Below are 16,290 nucleotides of genomic sequence, written 5' to 3'. Positions count from 1 at the left end.
CAGAATGAAAGACAGGTGCCTTGAAAGAAGAATTTATTACTCACTGACCCCAAGAGGAGGCAGTAGGTCAGGCCACAAAGGACCCTGGCGGGGAGCAGCAGGGACAGTCAGGATGCAAGAGGGGCAAGGGGACAGCACAGACCAGAGCCTGCTTCACAAGAGAGGCAGAGGGATAAGGTGGAAACGTTCCCTTTGGAGCAAGACACACAGCACAGATATTGGGTGGTTGGAGGGTTTGTCATGTGATTTTGCTTCCTGTTCATGAAAACCAGAGATGATGTGGCCATAAACAATGCTGGGCTTTGGGTTGCCCATGATTTTCAGATGTCAAATGGTCAACGACAGAAGAATGGTTAGTACAGAAAAGAAAGCCTTAGGAGGAGCTGGAGAATCGAGGAAGGGCTGCAGTGACCACCAGCCAGACCCACAGCCAAGCTCTCATCAAGCTAGCGGTGCAGAATAAAGTGAGATTACACTATTAAGGTGCTAGAGTAGGAGGATAACCTTGAACCATATGCTCTACCAAAACTGCTGAAATGCAGGCCCATGCTGGAGTTCTCTCTCAGGAACCTGTTCATACATGCTTGTGTCATGGGTTAGATCTAAAGTATCCCCCCAAAGCCTCATGTGTTGGGAAGGTGATTGGATCCTGGGGTGCTGTCGTATCAGGGGATTTGTCTACCAACAAGCTCAGAGCCGAGCTGCTGCTAAGGAGCAGGGCCTGACCACAAGAGGCAGGTCACTGGGGGGTGGCCGGGAAGGGTGTATCTGCCTTTCTGGCCCCTGCTTTCTCTCTCTGCTTCCTGACAGCTATGGCATGAGCAGCTCTCCTCCCAGACAGGCCCTTCTATCTAGACGTTTCTACAGTTAGCCCTGCAGACTACTGACTGAAACTTCTGAATCTGTGAGTCAAAATAAGCCTCTCCTCCCTGAAATTGTGGGCGTCAGAAATTGAGTTGCAAGAATAAGAAAGTGACTAAGACAGTACATGACTGGTTGAAGGGAACACATGTCTTCAGCTTTGTAAGGAAAATGTTCATTTATTTTTAAAGTAGTGGCCCCGAGTGACACTTCCAAAAGTTTCTATCATCATGGCAACTCTGGCTTCTGAGGGCTGGATAGAGCTGTGCTTTCCTGTCCTGTGAAGTAGCAGTGGGGTCTTGGCCTGCTGGGCTGTTTCTGGGTTCTTCACTTCTATGACAGATGATCTTGACTGCCACCTTGACTGGACTGAGGCCTAAGAGATGAGTGAAGAACACATCCAGGTGAACCTAGAGGTTCCAGAGATGATTGGCATATGGGCCAGCAAACAGAAGGGGAAGTCCCGCCCTTGTGTGTGGTTCCATCCAATAAGCTTGCAACCAGATGGAATGAAAAGGGGAAGAAAGAGGAAGTTGTCCTGCACTTGCAAGCTCAGTTCCTCCTTTGCTACTGCCATCACCTGTGGACATCAGATTCCAGCTTCTTTGACCATTCCACATGAGCCCTGCGGGGAGCTTCCAGGCCTTCAGCCTCAGACTGCTGCAGCTTCCAACTTCTCAGACTGAGCAGCTACTGGATCCTCCAGCTCTCTGGGATGCAGGTGACCTTGCAGACTCTCTGATTCCATGAGCCTAGCTGTGTTCTATTCCTCTAGGACGAATACAACTATATCAACTGTGGCTTTGTCCTCCATATTATGGTGCTAGAAGAGGACCTTAGCCAGGGTCAGATGAGACTCAAGCTGTGGGTGCACCCAACCCCATGGTCACCTCAGTACAGAACCCACACTCACAGCCCCTATACTGGGTTCTCAAACCCTGCTCATTGCCCTCTTCCCTCGTCCCCCAGGGAGTCTTTCTGCATCTAGTCAGTGTCCTATTTTCCATATTTCTGTGCTTTCTGTTGGTGATTTTGCACTTAAAGTGGCCCTGAGCCCAGCACTGATGTGCTGATGCTGCTCATGCTCTGAAGGGCAGGAGGACCTGCTGTGCCTTGTGGAGGAAGCACATGTGGGGGGCGACCTTCACACCGGTGTGAGGGACAATGCCGTGGCCATAACTTCAATGTTAACAAACCTGAATAAAGTGTCTTTAAATGGGAACACACATAGACAGGGCTTTGTGCTGATACGATGTCACCTGATAAAAATGTCATAGCCAGAGGCCCATGGGAACCTTCCCTATACTTCTGTTCATCTTTCTTAACCCAGTGTCTGTGGTGACTTTGTACCTACTGAACAACCACAATGGGCCACATTTCCTTCTGCATCCATCTGTCATTATCTCCACACACACTCTTAAGTTCCCCAAGGGCAGGGACAGGCCTGCCCTGAGCTGGTATCCAGATGCTCAGTGATAGTTGCTAAGGGAATGAGATCATCAGGTACCTGAGCCCATGCACAGAACCTCCTGGTCCTAGAACCATGGTCACCAGATTCATGCCCTGTCTCAGGCCAGGAAACACTGGACAGTACACTGGCCTGAATGCCCAGGGTTCTAGGTTTGAGAACCAGTCACTCCCTTCCTGGACATGTTATGGCAAGCAGCATTCCTGTCGCACCGCAGAAGCTTGCCAAAAAAAAGTGAGTATGGTTAGCTTTTATTGAGCATCTATACATGCCAAACACCGAATGCATCAGTTTGGAGGTATCTGAATCCCCTTCAAAGACTTCATCATGTGGTTTTTAGTTTTCTCAGCTAACAATGGGGCAGTATTTTCCTGTCGCTTTCAGTGTCAAAGCGTTTCATCTTTTTGAGTTCACAGATGCATTCTTATGGCTCAGTATGGACTCCAGACCTCAACCTCAGCTCCAAGAGAAAAATCAACACAGAGCCCAGGAGGGGAGGCGATACCTGTATTAGGAAAGCAAGGCTCTCAGAGCAGACCCTTGGACTTTAGCTGAACATTCCTTTAGCCAGAACAGGGTCGCCACGGCCCTGGATTCTGCGGCAGCTGGGAGCTGAGGAAGCTTCACCGGGTGCGTTTCTAATACCTCCTTGAAGGTTCTTTCAGGAAATGAGGAGGTGAGTAACCCGCAGTGCAGCCTCACCCCCTCACGTGAAATGGCTCCACATTTATTCCTAAGGGACAGGGTTTTGTTTTGTCACAAACTGTAGCAAAAGAGGGTCAGGGACTTGGACCGGGTGCTGAGCTCTGACATCTGAACCCGAGTCAGGGTGGGAAAAGTGGCTTTCTTCAAGCCACTGGCTTCTCTTCGCCAAACTTTCCTTTTTAAAGTTGCTTTTAAGAGTTTCTCGTGAACTGCTCTTCAGAAGCACCTGTCCACCTCACATGACGCTGACAGAGCCCAATGCAGCCCGCAGGCTCCATCCTGCCTGTGCTCAGCCCCACAGCCTGAGGGCTGCGGCTTGGGCTACTCTGTGCCCACAAGAAGCTCCTGTCCTTGGCTTTGACCCCTGTGTGTAAGCAAGACACCCAGACCTCGTGGCCAGCCCTGACATCCCCTAGTCCCTTTCCCCCGGAAAGTACCCACTGCCCACGGCTGTGCAGCATGACAGGTGGGTACCAGTCGCTTTGGTCCCATCTTGCATTTGGGAGTCTGGCCATATCCAGGGTGGAGGGCAGCCAGGAGGAATTTCTGCTTCTCCTCGGCCTCCCTACGCCAACCCTTGCCCCAGCTGAGCACCCCGCCCACCTGCCCACCCCGTCCTACCCAGGTAAGCTGGTGTCACACTGGGAGCCAGGCTCCGTCTAGTGTTTCCAAGGAAATCCACCCTCTAATGTCCTTTTCTGCAGCCAGGAGCACAGGACAATGGTAACACCCTGGCCAAGCTGTGTTGCATAAGCCGTGGGGACATTCTCCGTCAAGCAGGAGTGAGCCTGTGCGGCCATAGAGCAGTCTTCCAGCTCCTAAGGTGCCCTGGCTTTCTGGAGCACCGAATTCTGTTTCGGGAGCAGGAGGGGAGCACCTGGGAAGGAAAGGAAACAGGGATTAAGATAGTTCAAGAAAGCTCCCTATGGAGGCCGTGGTCCTTCCTGCCAGGTGAATGCTGGGACCTGCAGGGGCTCCAAGCCCCACAGGGCAGTGGGAGCCAGAGGAGTGCCAGGGAGGTCCCAGGCCCAGCACGGTCTGAGGTGGCTACAAAGTCACGGGAGGAGCTGGAGGTGCCTCACCAAGAGAACACACTGGTGGGGACAGAGGCTGAGGCTGAGAGTCGGGCTGCTGGGTGAGGGGTGGCACAATACTCGCGCCATCCCCTGGGATCCAGTCCCTTGAGTAGCTGCCCACTCCGCACGGAGACCCGCTGTCCAGGATAGGTATCAGGCCCCTCCTGCTGGGAGGCTTGTGAGACCTGGGGTATCCCAGAGTTGCCCAGGCCAAGGGTGCCCATGTGTACACTGCTGCTCAGGGCCACAGCACCTCTCCTCCCCTCCTGCTCTCGTGTGGGGCACTGGATGCCGGAGTCTCTTCCTGCCCTACCTCAACATCTTCCTGACAACACAGCCACAGGCCACTCCTGTCTCACACACACCCCCACACACACACACATGCACACACATTTCCACCCTCCAGACCTGCCAGGTGTCCCTGCACACTCTCCATCTAGCAGGGCCCCTGGGACGCTCCTTATCACACCCCCACATCGGGGCTTCCCATCACCCCATCTGGCATCGCTGCCCTCTCCATCCTGCAGACAGAGGGTGAAGGCTCAGAGAGGTTGGGTCACTCACCAGCGCCGTCTCTGCTCCTCATCACCCTTTATCTGTTCCTTTCATACCCTGCATCCCACTCTTTCAAATCAGACGGCTCTCCTGGCTCCCTGGAGTCTCCTCCTTCCTGGTTGGCACCAGCTGTGACAATCCTCACCTCTAGAACCTTCCATGCACTCATATGATCCCCTCCCCCAGAACAGGCAGGACTGTGTAGCTATGGCTATGTGTGCTTTCGTTTTAGGTGTGTGTGTGTGTGTGTGTGTGTGTGTGTGTGTGTGCGCATGTGTGTGTGTATGAGTGTGTGTGTGTGTGAGTGTGTGTGTGTGTGTGTGTGTGTGTGTGTGGTTTGAGACAGGATCTCACTATTGTAGTTCAGGCTGAACTTGAGCTCACTTTGTAGCCCAGGCTGATCTCAAACTCATAACGATCCTCCTGCCTCAGCTTCCCAAGTGCTGGGATTACAGGCGTGCGCCACCACCCCAGCTCATGTGTGCTTTTGGAAGCTAGGTTACAAAAGACCAGGCAACCCTGTGCAAAGTTCGTGTGGGAGGGACTGAGACAAACACGCACAATCAAGACCCGACATAGGGGCAGCTACCTTGGAGGTAGGTCTGGATCCCAGGCAGCCTGAGGGTGCAGCTGGCCAACACCCTGAACCCCATCCCGTGCAAGACCAAGAGCCAGGTCAGATGAGCTCAGCTACTGCTAACATCCTGCCCCACAGCCACGGTGCTATGGGCTGTTTCTCATTGTCCTAAGCCATTGATGGGGCTACTGGTTATGCAGTCAGAGATACCTGATATGCTCCCCCTTAACCAGTAGACTGCCCCTGTTTTTCTAGAAGTCTCCTTCTTGAATCTGAGGTCAAGCCTGTCTTCATTCCCTCCACTACTTGAAACCCCATGCTGGCTGTCTGGCCATGGGTTTACCCTGCCTTGGGCTGTGTTCATTAAACTTGATGTATCCCATGGTGTGGTGTCCACTCCTGTGGCCTCTGAGGACCTCTGCAGTCCCGCCAGAGGGGACAGGATCCTACTGGCTTCCTCCCTGGGCCACTGAGACAGGTGAGGGGTGAGGCTCTGGTAAAGTTATTTCAGCAACCAAAGGAACTGCACAAAGAGAACAAAACTGAGGGTCATCAGCAAAGTCCTCTATCTGGAAAGAATGAGAACCCACCATTACTGGGGGTTGGGGACACTGAAGCACAGGACAAGTGCCATCTCCCTGACTGCAGCCCAAAGGAGCCATGATCACCTGCATCAGACATAGAGCCTATGATGGTCCGTGCATACGGGCCACACTGTGCCCAGGCAAACATGACCTTCATCAGCAACAAAGCCCTTGCCATAGCAGGGATCCATGGCAGAGACATGGGACAACCAGCCCTGTGGGCTCTATCTGGGATGGTCACAGCTGGCAAAGGTCACAGCCAGCTGCTGCCCCCAATCCATTCTGGACTCCAAGTTACCCTGGGACAGTTTCACCTGAAGTGCATGGGGTCAGCTGGGCTGCCCAGTATTTTATACCAGCAAGTACCAAGTCTCTGGTAAAGGAGAAGACAAATCCTCAAGAAATTGGCAGTGAGTAGGCAGGAGGGCAGAAGTAACCTTACCCTGAAGTAACCTTACACTGACCATCACTGGGTCGGTCAGTCCATGCTCCCCATGCACACAGATTTATGCAGCTCAACAAGCAGAGGGCTGTCCTAGAAATGCACCCGAGCATGGGGGATTACAGGGACCCTAAAGTTCCAAATGGGTTCCAGGGTCTGCTACTCACGACGTATGTTCAACCTCACATCACAACTGGATCTCTTGCAAACTCAGTTTCCCCAAAAATGGGGCCCGTGACCCACTGGGGGAGAGAAGCAGTAAGTCTGGTAATAGGTCCAGGGGTGGGCACTGATAGGACAGGTGTACCAGCTTGGACACAGGAAGTAAAGGGGAAATGTCCTGCAGCCCACAGAGGCAGCAGCTAGCCGGGAAAGAAGGAAGGCAAAGGTCATCACCTGGTAATCACATCCAGTAAGCAGGTAGGACCCTGCCTAGGCTTCCACCAGACAAGGCCACCCTTAGATCTGAGGACAAACAGGACAGGATGAGCTGAATCCAGCACCACATTCCCAGAGTGGCCCAATGGTGGTACTTGCAATGGTTACAGCTGGCACAGGAGACTCAGCCAACAGCTGCCAGGTGGACAGAGGTGGCCATGACAAGATAGACCTGGCCAGCTGGCTGGGCCAGGTAAGGTCACCCTGGGCACTATGGACAGAACCAACCTAGAGTAGGTCATTAACCTTTAGAGCAAGACCTACAACCCAAAGGCAAAAAAAAAAAAAAAAAAAAAAAAAAAAAAAAAGCCACAAGGAGAAATTCTGTGACTTTGGGTTAGGCAAAGTGCTCTTAGGAGTCAAAAAAGTATAAAAATTATCAATGTGGCCCATCAAACTGAAACAAAGACACTGTTTAAAAAATGAAAAGAAAACCCATGTCCTAGGAGAAAATATGGCTGAAATACATACCTGGTAAATACATCCAGAATGCAGAAAGAGCTCTTACAACTCAGCAAGATAAACCCAATTTGACGGCAAGAGCAGCAAATGGAAAGATGTTGAAGGTTATCAGACCCCAGGCAAATGCAAATAAAAACCGCTACACACGTATTAAGGTGGCTAAGATTTTAAGTTCCCAGTAGCAAGTGTGAGCAAAGGCGTGAAACAACGGACACTCAGACGTGGCTGCTCAAAACGCAAAATGGTGCGGTCCCTTTGGCAAAGGGGCTAGCAGTTACTTCACTTAATATACACTTAACCTACAATCCAGCAACAGTCCCCTGCTACTGGGTACCAGGAGAAATGAAAACCTACATCCACACAAAGACCCGGATGCAAACATTCACAGCAGCTGTATTCATAGGAGGCAACTGGACTGTCCAGGAACTGGTGGATGGCACTCAGATGCCCCAGCATCCTTGCAATTGTCAAGCATAGTGAGCCACAAAAAGGAGCGAGTTGCAGACATGCAAAACAACAGGACAGAACCCAGTGCATTGTGGGAAATGACGGGAGTCAGTCACACTTGCATGGTTCCTTTACAGAACATTCTAGAAAAGGCAAGACCATGAGCACAGAGCACCGATCTGCAGTTTGTAGGGGGAGGGGCAGGTTGTTTATAGCTCAATAAGTACCCCCCCCCAAATAATCATCCTCATCATTGAAAGTAATCAAGTTGGAGGCTCAGGGACAGGGCATTCCATGTGTCAGACATATGCTAAGTGGCTGGTGGTTGTGTCCCTGTAGTCTGGTGGCCAGTGGGCCTTGTGTTCTCTCCATTTCACAGACGAGCAACCTGAAGCCTAGAGATGCCAGGTGACCAGTGTTACCCAGCAATGCTGTGGTGAAATCAGGACCCTCACTCTGCTGTGACTCCTAGGGGACACCATAGGGGTCACCAAATCAACCACCCCTTCGGCCCATTTTCCAGGGAGTGAACCAAGGCCTGGGGAACTGACCAGCTAGAGATCACAGGAGCGCGGAGATTCTACAGAGTACCAGGTCTCACTTGTCAGCACTCACTTGCCTCTGGCCCAAGGTCACTTAGGCCCACGAGAGCAAACACCTCTCCAGGGATCCTCCATAGAGCCACCCTGGGGAACCTTTGGTACAGTGATGGAGGACAGAGTCCTTCCTTCATTAGGCAGTGGGCTGGAGGGGACAGGGTAGAGGACTCATGGTACATCCAGGCCTGCCCAGTTGGATTCCGCCTGCTGCAGGGAAAAGGGTTGCTCCCAAGCTGAGTCTACACTGCATTCCACAGCCTGAAGGCTTCTGCAGGAAGGGGCTGAGTTTGGGGGACTGGGCCTTACACCCCATTCCCCTCTGCACTGGCCAAGGACTCTTGCAGAGATGCCAGTTTGGAGTCAGAAAACAAGCACAGAGCCCTTCAAGGGGATGCAGCCCGGGAGCAACCTGTGAACAGGGCCCCACCTACAGGCAGGAATGCAGGGCTGCTTCCAGCCCTCGGGACTCCTGGGGAGGAAAGCGTTCCCTCCTGAGTCTCTCCCAGGCCAGCCACAAGCTGGCCAGAAGCAAGAGTCTCAGCCACCCTGTGCCTCCTTCCCTCTTCCACAAGGGAAGGGTTGCAATCCTGTCTATCCTTCAGGCCCTCCCAGGAGTCTAGCTGGGGTGACATGTGCACAGTACTCAGATGCAGCCCTGGCTGCCTCAGCGTGCCATGTGGCACCTGTCCCTGGAAGGGGGGACAGTCTCCACCTGTAAGTAGGTGGCGCTAGAGTTGGACATCTCCTGTGGAGATCAGAGCAACCAGTGCTGAAACTCGATGGCTCATCAGAAGTCCCAGTCTCGAAGCCTTTGTGGGCCACCCCTGGGCAGCCAGGACAAGGCCAGGCCTCGCCCAGCTCATGCAGGGAAAGCCTCTGCCCTGCTACCCACCCTGACTCCACTGCTGGCCAGTTGAGGGCCTTTGGTCAAAAGTGGCCCCCATGTCCAGATACCCTGAAAGGTAAGGGTTTCGGGGTGGCAGAGGCTGGAGTGGCCCCCTGGGCCTGTGAAGGACGGCAGAGTACTGGCTTACTGCAGGGACAAGACCCTCAGGCACCCCTGGGTCCCTGGCCAGGATGGTCCCTCAGACCCATAATGACACAAAGAGCTCAGCTCTTTGAACCCTGGTTGGATGAAAAACTCTGGAAGGCTGTAGCATCCTTGTTTACGATGCTCTGGTGCCCTCTGACAGCCGTGGGGCCATCTTTGGCCCACAGAGGAAGTCACTAAGTATCGATAGGTGACAAATGCATTGTAGACGAGGCACTGAGTCCCCAGCTTTGACCAAGTTCTGCAGAGACTTTGCTCCCACCAGGGCACACAGTACTTTTTCCCTAGATTCTCAGGGGTACCCCCTAAAATAGGGGCCCTCACTTTAGCAGATCAGGCCACAGAGGACTTACAAGGTCACATCTCCTCTCAAGATGACACAGCTAGGAAATGGCAGGACCAGAACCAGAACCAAGACTCTGACCCAAAGGGCCCCCATATTTCCCTATACCTCACCTCTACAGGGGTCAGAGCTCCATCTGCCCAGGACACCCTCCCAACCCCATCACCCAGCATGGCCCAGCCTGGTCCAGTGCCAAAGCTGAACTAGACAACGGAGATCGTGTCACCTCCCAGGAAGACTTTCCTGGGTCCTGGGCTCCTCTGCTTTCCAGAGTTCCCACTTCCACTAAAAAAATTAATAATAACAGTGATAGAATGTAGACCTTGCAACTGGGTTCTAGAATAGAGGCCAATTAAGATTACGTATTCTCCTGCGTCCTGACAAGGCACCATAATTCACAGCCATGACCCAAGTGAGTTAAAACAATTGAAATTTATTCTGCCACAGTTCTGGGGGCCAAAGTCCAAATTCAAGGTGTCAGCAGGCTGATTTCTTCCATGGGTGCAGAGGAGGCTCCTTCCTGCCTCTTCCACCTTCTGGGGGCTGTGGTGTCTTTGGCCAGTGGCTACATCACACTACCCTTTCCTCGAATGTCACACAATTGGGTCCTGTGTCTCTGAGTGTCTCTTTCAGCTCACCAAGCTGCAGTGTGAGCTCCCCTCTGCTTACAACCACAAGAAACCCCACTCTCCACCAAGTCTCATGCTGAGAGCACGTGAGTTTTGTGCAAACACTATTTAATCATAATAGAAAAAATTCAACATGAAAGTCTATTTTTGTCTTCCGATTTTAAAAGAACAAATCATAGTGAGACCATAAAAGTACCTTGGTTCCCAAGGTACTGTCCTGTCCTTTGCTGTGCTATGCGTCCTGGAGACGCCACCTCTATCTCTGCACCCCCTGGCACCTGGCACTATTGCCTGGCACTCAGCAGGCACCAGTTAACCCTCCCATGCTGGAGCCAGCTGCACGTTCTCTGTCCCCTGACCTGTGCTGCTCCCTTCTCCCCACACTGGGCAGATCACGTCCTTTGCTGCAATCTGTCCCGTCCAGGGCACCTTCCCACTGGCCGCCCTACACAAACAGCCCTGCTCTGGCCAACACCCGCCGGGCTCCAGACTCCTGATATAAAGGTGGAGGTTAGACTTTCTTGACCCTGCTGCAATTTTTCAAATAGCAATCCAGTTAGCAGGCACACTGACACCTGGGCCCAGTTCCACCACCACTTGGCAGGGCCGGCGTGAGCTACTGGCAGTGATGGATGCCCCTCCACATACCCCCACCTGTCCCAGCCGCGGGCCACCTCCATGCCAGTCCACGGACTGCAGGCAGCCAGCCCCTAGCAGCTGCGAGGCCTAAGTGCCAAGATGCAGAGCTGGCTTCTCCCAGTGTCCCGGTCACCCCGGAGGGCATCCTGGCCCAGCCTCTGGGGGCTGTACAGGCCTTACCTTCTCCTCCTCTTCCCCCTCTCCTCCTCTCATTAGGGATGGGCTGCAGGAAGGCCTGAACCAGGCAGTTCAAAGTAGTTCTCCCTCCCCGCATCAACTTAGCCCTCTCTCAACGCCATCCCCAAAGCAAAATCATTTAGATGGCAGATACTGTGTCTCTGACAGGTAGGAGACACTAGGCCACCAGAGGGTTCAATCTACTCATAGGACAGTTGGGAAAATTTGGCTGGGACTGGGAAGATGCAGAGCCGAGACTAGAACCCAGGCATGGAGCACCTCGGCTCAGCAGCTCTCGGGAAGAGAAGCCAGGGTGCCATCCACAGAGTGGGCGCAGGGCAGCACCTGCTTCTCGGAGCTATTATCAGTTACCCTGGAGTGGGGCACCGAACCCCCAAATAGTGTGGTCCCCTGAAAGCAGTCAGAGCTAGGACCCTGTGGCCAATGAGAAGAGGCAATATGTGGCAACTCGGCCTAGAGAGCCCATGCTCTGTCTGTGCCCCGAGCCACTCAGGAGCACCATCTGTCTGCCAGGCAATGCTTCATGTGTCTGCACCTCAAGGAAAGGGGTAGTGTATGCAATCGTGCCAGACAAAGAGGTGACAGCTGCAGGGGACTTGAGGAGGCTTAGAGAAGAAACATGAGCAACCCACGGACCTATCCCCACTCAGCTATGCCCTGTCCAGCATACCAGTGCAGCTTCAGAGAATGCAAGGGACATAACTACAGCCCCTCACCTGTCTGCTCCCCAAAAGCCCAGAGGCCCCATCTCATGGCCCCAGTGTCCTCTGCATGCCTATGAACAGCAGGAGGACTCGGCCTCCAGCAAGTGCTGTGTGAGTGTTTCAAATGAACCCAAGGCCACAGGCCACAGGGGAGGGAACTTAGCCAGCTGATCTAATAAGTGAGGACGGTCACACATTGTCTGGACCGGCGCCATCCAATACAGAAGTCCCCAGCTATGTGTGGCCTTGAGCACTTGATATTGTGACCCTGGGGTCCAGAGGATGTGTCTTTAAGATATATTTCAGCTTAATTAGTTTACATTTAAAAACTGAAACCGTCAAAAATGGGCATCTGAGATGAATACACACTTCGTACAAAAGGCAAATAAATACACTAAAAAGTGTTCAACATCACTGGTCATTCGAGAAATGCAAGTTAAAACTACACTGAGATTCCATCTCACTCCAGAAAGCATGGCTGTCATCAAGAAATCAATCAATAACATGCTGGAGGGGCTGTGGGGAAAAAGGAGCCCTTCTCCACTGTTGGTGGGAATGTAGACTGGTGAAACCACTATGGAATTCAGTGTGGAGATTCCCCAGAAAACTAGAATTAGAGGTCCCATTTGATGCAGCTATTCCCTTTCTGGGCATCTTCCCAGAAAAATTAAAATCATAATACCACAGTGATATATGTGTACCTATGGCTCTTTCCCATGGGCAGTGGTCCCAGAGAACGTTGTGTCACGGTGGACAGTCATGGCCATGTGCAGCATCTCACCTGGTTCTCACTGATGCACATATAGCAGCACAATTTGCAATAGCCAGATCTTGGAAACAACATAAATGCCCATCAACTGAGGAATGGATAAAAAAGAGGTGGTATTTTTATACAATGAAGTATTACTCAGCTAGAAAGAAGGATAAACTTTGTTTTGTAGGTAAATAGATACAACTTGAGAACATAGTCCTAAGTGAGATAAATCAGACTCACATGTGTAAATATCACATTGTCTCCTTCATGTGAGAAACTGAAAGATTAGATACGGTTTAAAAGGTACCACAGACATTGTGGAAGGAAATGAAACTGCTTAAAAGGAAAGAACAACTGGGATAGTGGGATGGGGAAAAAGAGAAAAGAAGAGAGGGCAAAAATACACATATACGAATATAAATATATATATTTACATATATACTATATATGTATATATACATACATGTACAAGATAGTTTAAGAGAGTTGTACTATTGATCCTATTAGTTCAGGGAGAGAAACTGGGATTGCTTGTATTGCTCGATCTGTATCATGCATGCCTGAATCTTGCAATTTAAGCAACTGTCTTGAAGATAACGATGTACAATATAAAGATATAGTTAATTCCCTATAAGTTTGTTTCAGAATCCTATATCGGTTCTATTATTTTGCTTTGCATTGTTTTGTTTTTTTTTTAATCTCTTTAAAATTTAAAAAAAAACAACCCTGAAGAGAGAGAGTTTCCACCTCCACGGCTCCAGGAAGAAGAAGAGTTCAACCCTTGATGTGGGAGAAAGTGACACGCTCCAACGGTGCGCACGCGCACTGGACTCTGAGCCCGCGCACACCGAGAACACTGACCATCTCGTTGATCCCCTTATACTGATCACACTCTGTGTATCTCTTGGGGAGACTGAGTAGAATGAAATATTAAAATCCGTCTTTCCCACTGCTCCTTACTTTTTTTAACATGGCTGCTCAAAAATTGTTAAATTCCCTACGTGATTTGCAATATATGTGTATTGGGCAGGGCTGCTCCAGAGAAACGGAGGGGCCCCTGGGGCTGCAGGAGCGACTGCAGCTCCTGCCACGCTGTCCCGTCTTGTGAGCCTCCACGGATAACCTCACAGGGCCCAAGGGATGAAGGAATTGGCCTCAAGTCGCAAGACAGGAGAGCAAGGGCGCCTGAGAGTCACACCTGGGCTGAGGCAAGGTCATGGTGAAGGGCACCTCCCCCTCAATCCTCTGCCCCCCACCACCTGGCTTCCAGCTGAGCCTGGGTTCCTAAAACCAAGCACCAACCGGAACACAGCAGCGCCTCCTCCTGCCCCTGTAGCGATGCAGGAAGCAGAGGTGAGGCCAGGGTCCCAGGAGTCCTAGAGAGGAACTGAGAGGCCAGGGCAGATGAGCGGCAGGAGGGGCAGCCAGGGGGGTTGAGGGGGGCCGGCTTATGTGGGAGGAGATGCAGGAGGAGGCCAAGGATCCTTGATACACCAACTCATCTAACAAAGGGTTTGAGGGTGTCTTGTGTACACCACGCATGCTCACCCATGGGGTGCAGAACACAGTGGACATCCTGGGTCCCTGACCTCGCACAGGGCAACTGTGCCAAACAACTCTGAGGTGAAGTGGAACCGCTGGAGAATGTGGGTCATGAAACCCAGGTCCAGATTCCAAACGGGCGTAACCCTGGGCTACAGCAGGGTGCAGAAGGTCGGTGTGGGGTTCCCCTGGAGGACTGTAGTGAATCCTGCAGCTCCGCATGAGTGGGAAGATGCCGAGGCCCAGCACTGCAGGCAGAGAAGCCAGTTCAGCCCGATAGCAGCAGAATGAACCAGGCGCCATGCAAGTGGCCCTGATCGGCTGCACTGGGGTGCGCACAAGATTCCGCTGGCGAGCAGAACCCTTAAGCGCCACTTCTGCAAACTACCGAGTCTACCTCGTCTCTTGCAGGCAGTACATTCTGTGTGCCCAGGTCCCTGAGCGACAGGAGTGGTCAGGCAGCGATCAGGTTCCCCTGCCCTCCGTGGGTCTGAACGGGATCAAAGCGTTTCCCTAGGAAACTGACTAGGGGAGGAACGTGTTGTCCTCACCACCAAAAGCCACGGGGACAGGGTGACAGATGCTGCTCAGGGCACTCGACTGCTTCCCCCAGGTACAGAGCACTGCCCGCTTGCTGCCCACACGGAGAGCCTGCCACAAGGCAAGGGCTGCGGAATGGGAGTGCTCGGGGGACACATAGCAAAGCTGTGAGTCAGTGCGGCCAGGCCGGCTGGAGGAGGCCTGCAGCAGGGCCAGCCAGGGGGAATGGCCCGAGGTCAAGCCCTCCACGCAGAATCGGGTAAACAGCCGCCTGCGTCCTGCCCTGGGTGGTGCCCTCCACAGCCAGCCCCGCAACGTGGTCAGAACCACGCCCAGGTGAGGAGGCGCACACTCCAGCAGGGGAAGACACTGGACCTAGGTCTCCTGGGGACTCAAGTCTGGGGCTCTGGACTCCCCACACAGTGCTCTCGGCCAAGTGCTGCCCGAGCACAGCCGTCCCAGAATGTAAACTGAACTTTGTTCATTTAAACAGTGTTCCAACTGCCCAAGAGGGCTGCTGCCAGGGGCACTGTCCTGGAAAACAGAATGGTAATTCCCATCTCCCGAAGCAGGCGACAACAGAGGCCCCACTGTGTGCCAGGCACCAAGTCAGGGGTCTGCACATACCATCTGCCTGAAGAGACAGCCACCACCTGACCCTCAAGTTACAGATGTGGAACCTCGAGCTTGGAGAGGCCAGCATGCCACAGCTATGCCCTGAGGACCCTGAGCCGGCAAGTGCCACTCTTTGAGGTCCACATTGACCCCCCACCATGTGCCAACCAGCAGCCTCAAGTGCCAATGGGAAGCCAGTGACCCCAGCCTTGCCCATGATCCCTCAGGACTCCTCAGGAGCTGGGGGACAACTGTGAGCAGGACATCCACAAGAGGTCAGGTATGATCTGAGGCTGCATGGAGGAGGGGGCAGCCAAGCCATGGACCCTCTTCCCACACTGAGGCTGGGAGGGGTGGACAGATGCCCATAGACTCTGGAGCCATGAAGGCCAGACAGAGGCCCAGCTGGAACCCCTGCAGGATCAGACCTGCACCTCCCTGAGCCTCAGCTTCTTCACCCCTCACACGGTGGCCACGTCATAGGACCGTTCCAGGTACGTCTGGTACTCACCTGGTACTTCTGAGCCCCTAGAGAGCTTACACTGTCACAGCTATCGCAACACAGATGTGACAGGCACCCAGTTGTTATAACTTAAGGTATTAATGTGAGCAGACACATGGAACACATTTATCCATTCACACACATGCATGTAAACTTGCACACCAATATTTCTTGCATGCTGACACATGCATGGACACACGTGAACACATGCACAATGCATTTCTATAATACACACGTATGCATACACACCTGGGTGTCTTTGCGCTAAATCTTTTTTTTCATCCTTCACAGGTGCTCCAAGCGGGCACCCATAGGACTGGAGGTGACAGAGGGCACCCTGGGGAGACGGGAAAGCTGAAAGTGCTGCCTTTGCACAGCACCCGGGATTAGTGCTGCTGGGGTGTGCGTCCTGCCTCGGGCCTCCCTGCGTGGCAGTGACAGGGCTCCTGTCAGACGCATGTCACGGTGACTGACACTGCGATGATCTGCTTAGACTCAGGCTTCCCCTGGCTCGCTGAGAGGAGGCTCTGGTCCCCGGTGAGGTGGCCCTGGTGCCCTA

The 16,290-nt window shown here is 52.8% G+C and overlaps 1 long non-coding RNA gene across 1 annotated transcript; it reads right to left on the bottom strand.

Annotated features, from left to right (window-relative positions):
* Positions 1-16: 16 nt before the first annotated feature.
* Positions 17-12,856, bottom strand: LOC134470908 (uncharacterized). Its single transcript, XR_010040119.1, has 2 exons — positions 1,442-12,856; positions 17-1,237 (listed from the first exon to the last, which is right to left on the bottom strand). It is a non-coding gene; the product is annotated as an uncharacterized LOC134470908 (long non-coding RNA).
* Between the last annotated feature and the right edge of the window lie 3,434 nt (positions 12,857-16,290).

The sequence above is a fragment of the Cavia porcellus genome, unplaced genomic scaffold (assembly GCF_034190915.1).
Source record: "Cavia porcellus strain 051 isolate PalLab524CR breed Dunkin Hartley unplaced genomic scaffold, mCavPor4.1 scaffold_17, whole genome shotgun sequence".
Taxonomy (NCBI): Eukaryota; Metazoa; Chordata; class Mammalia; order Rodentia; family Caviidae; genus Cavia; species Cavia porcellus.
This window is presented reverse-complemented; position numbering and strand designations above follow the sequence as displayed.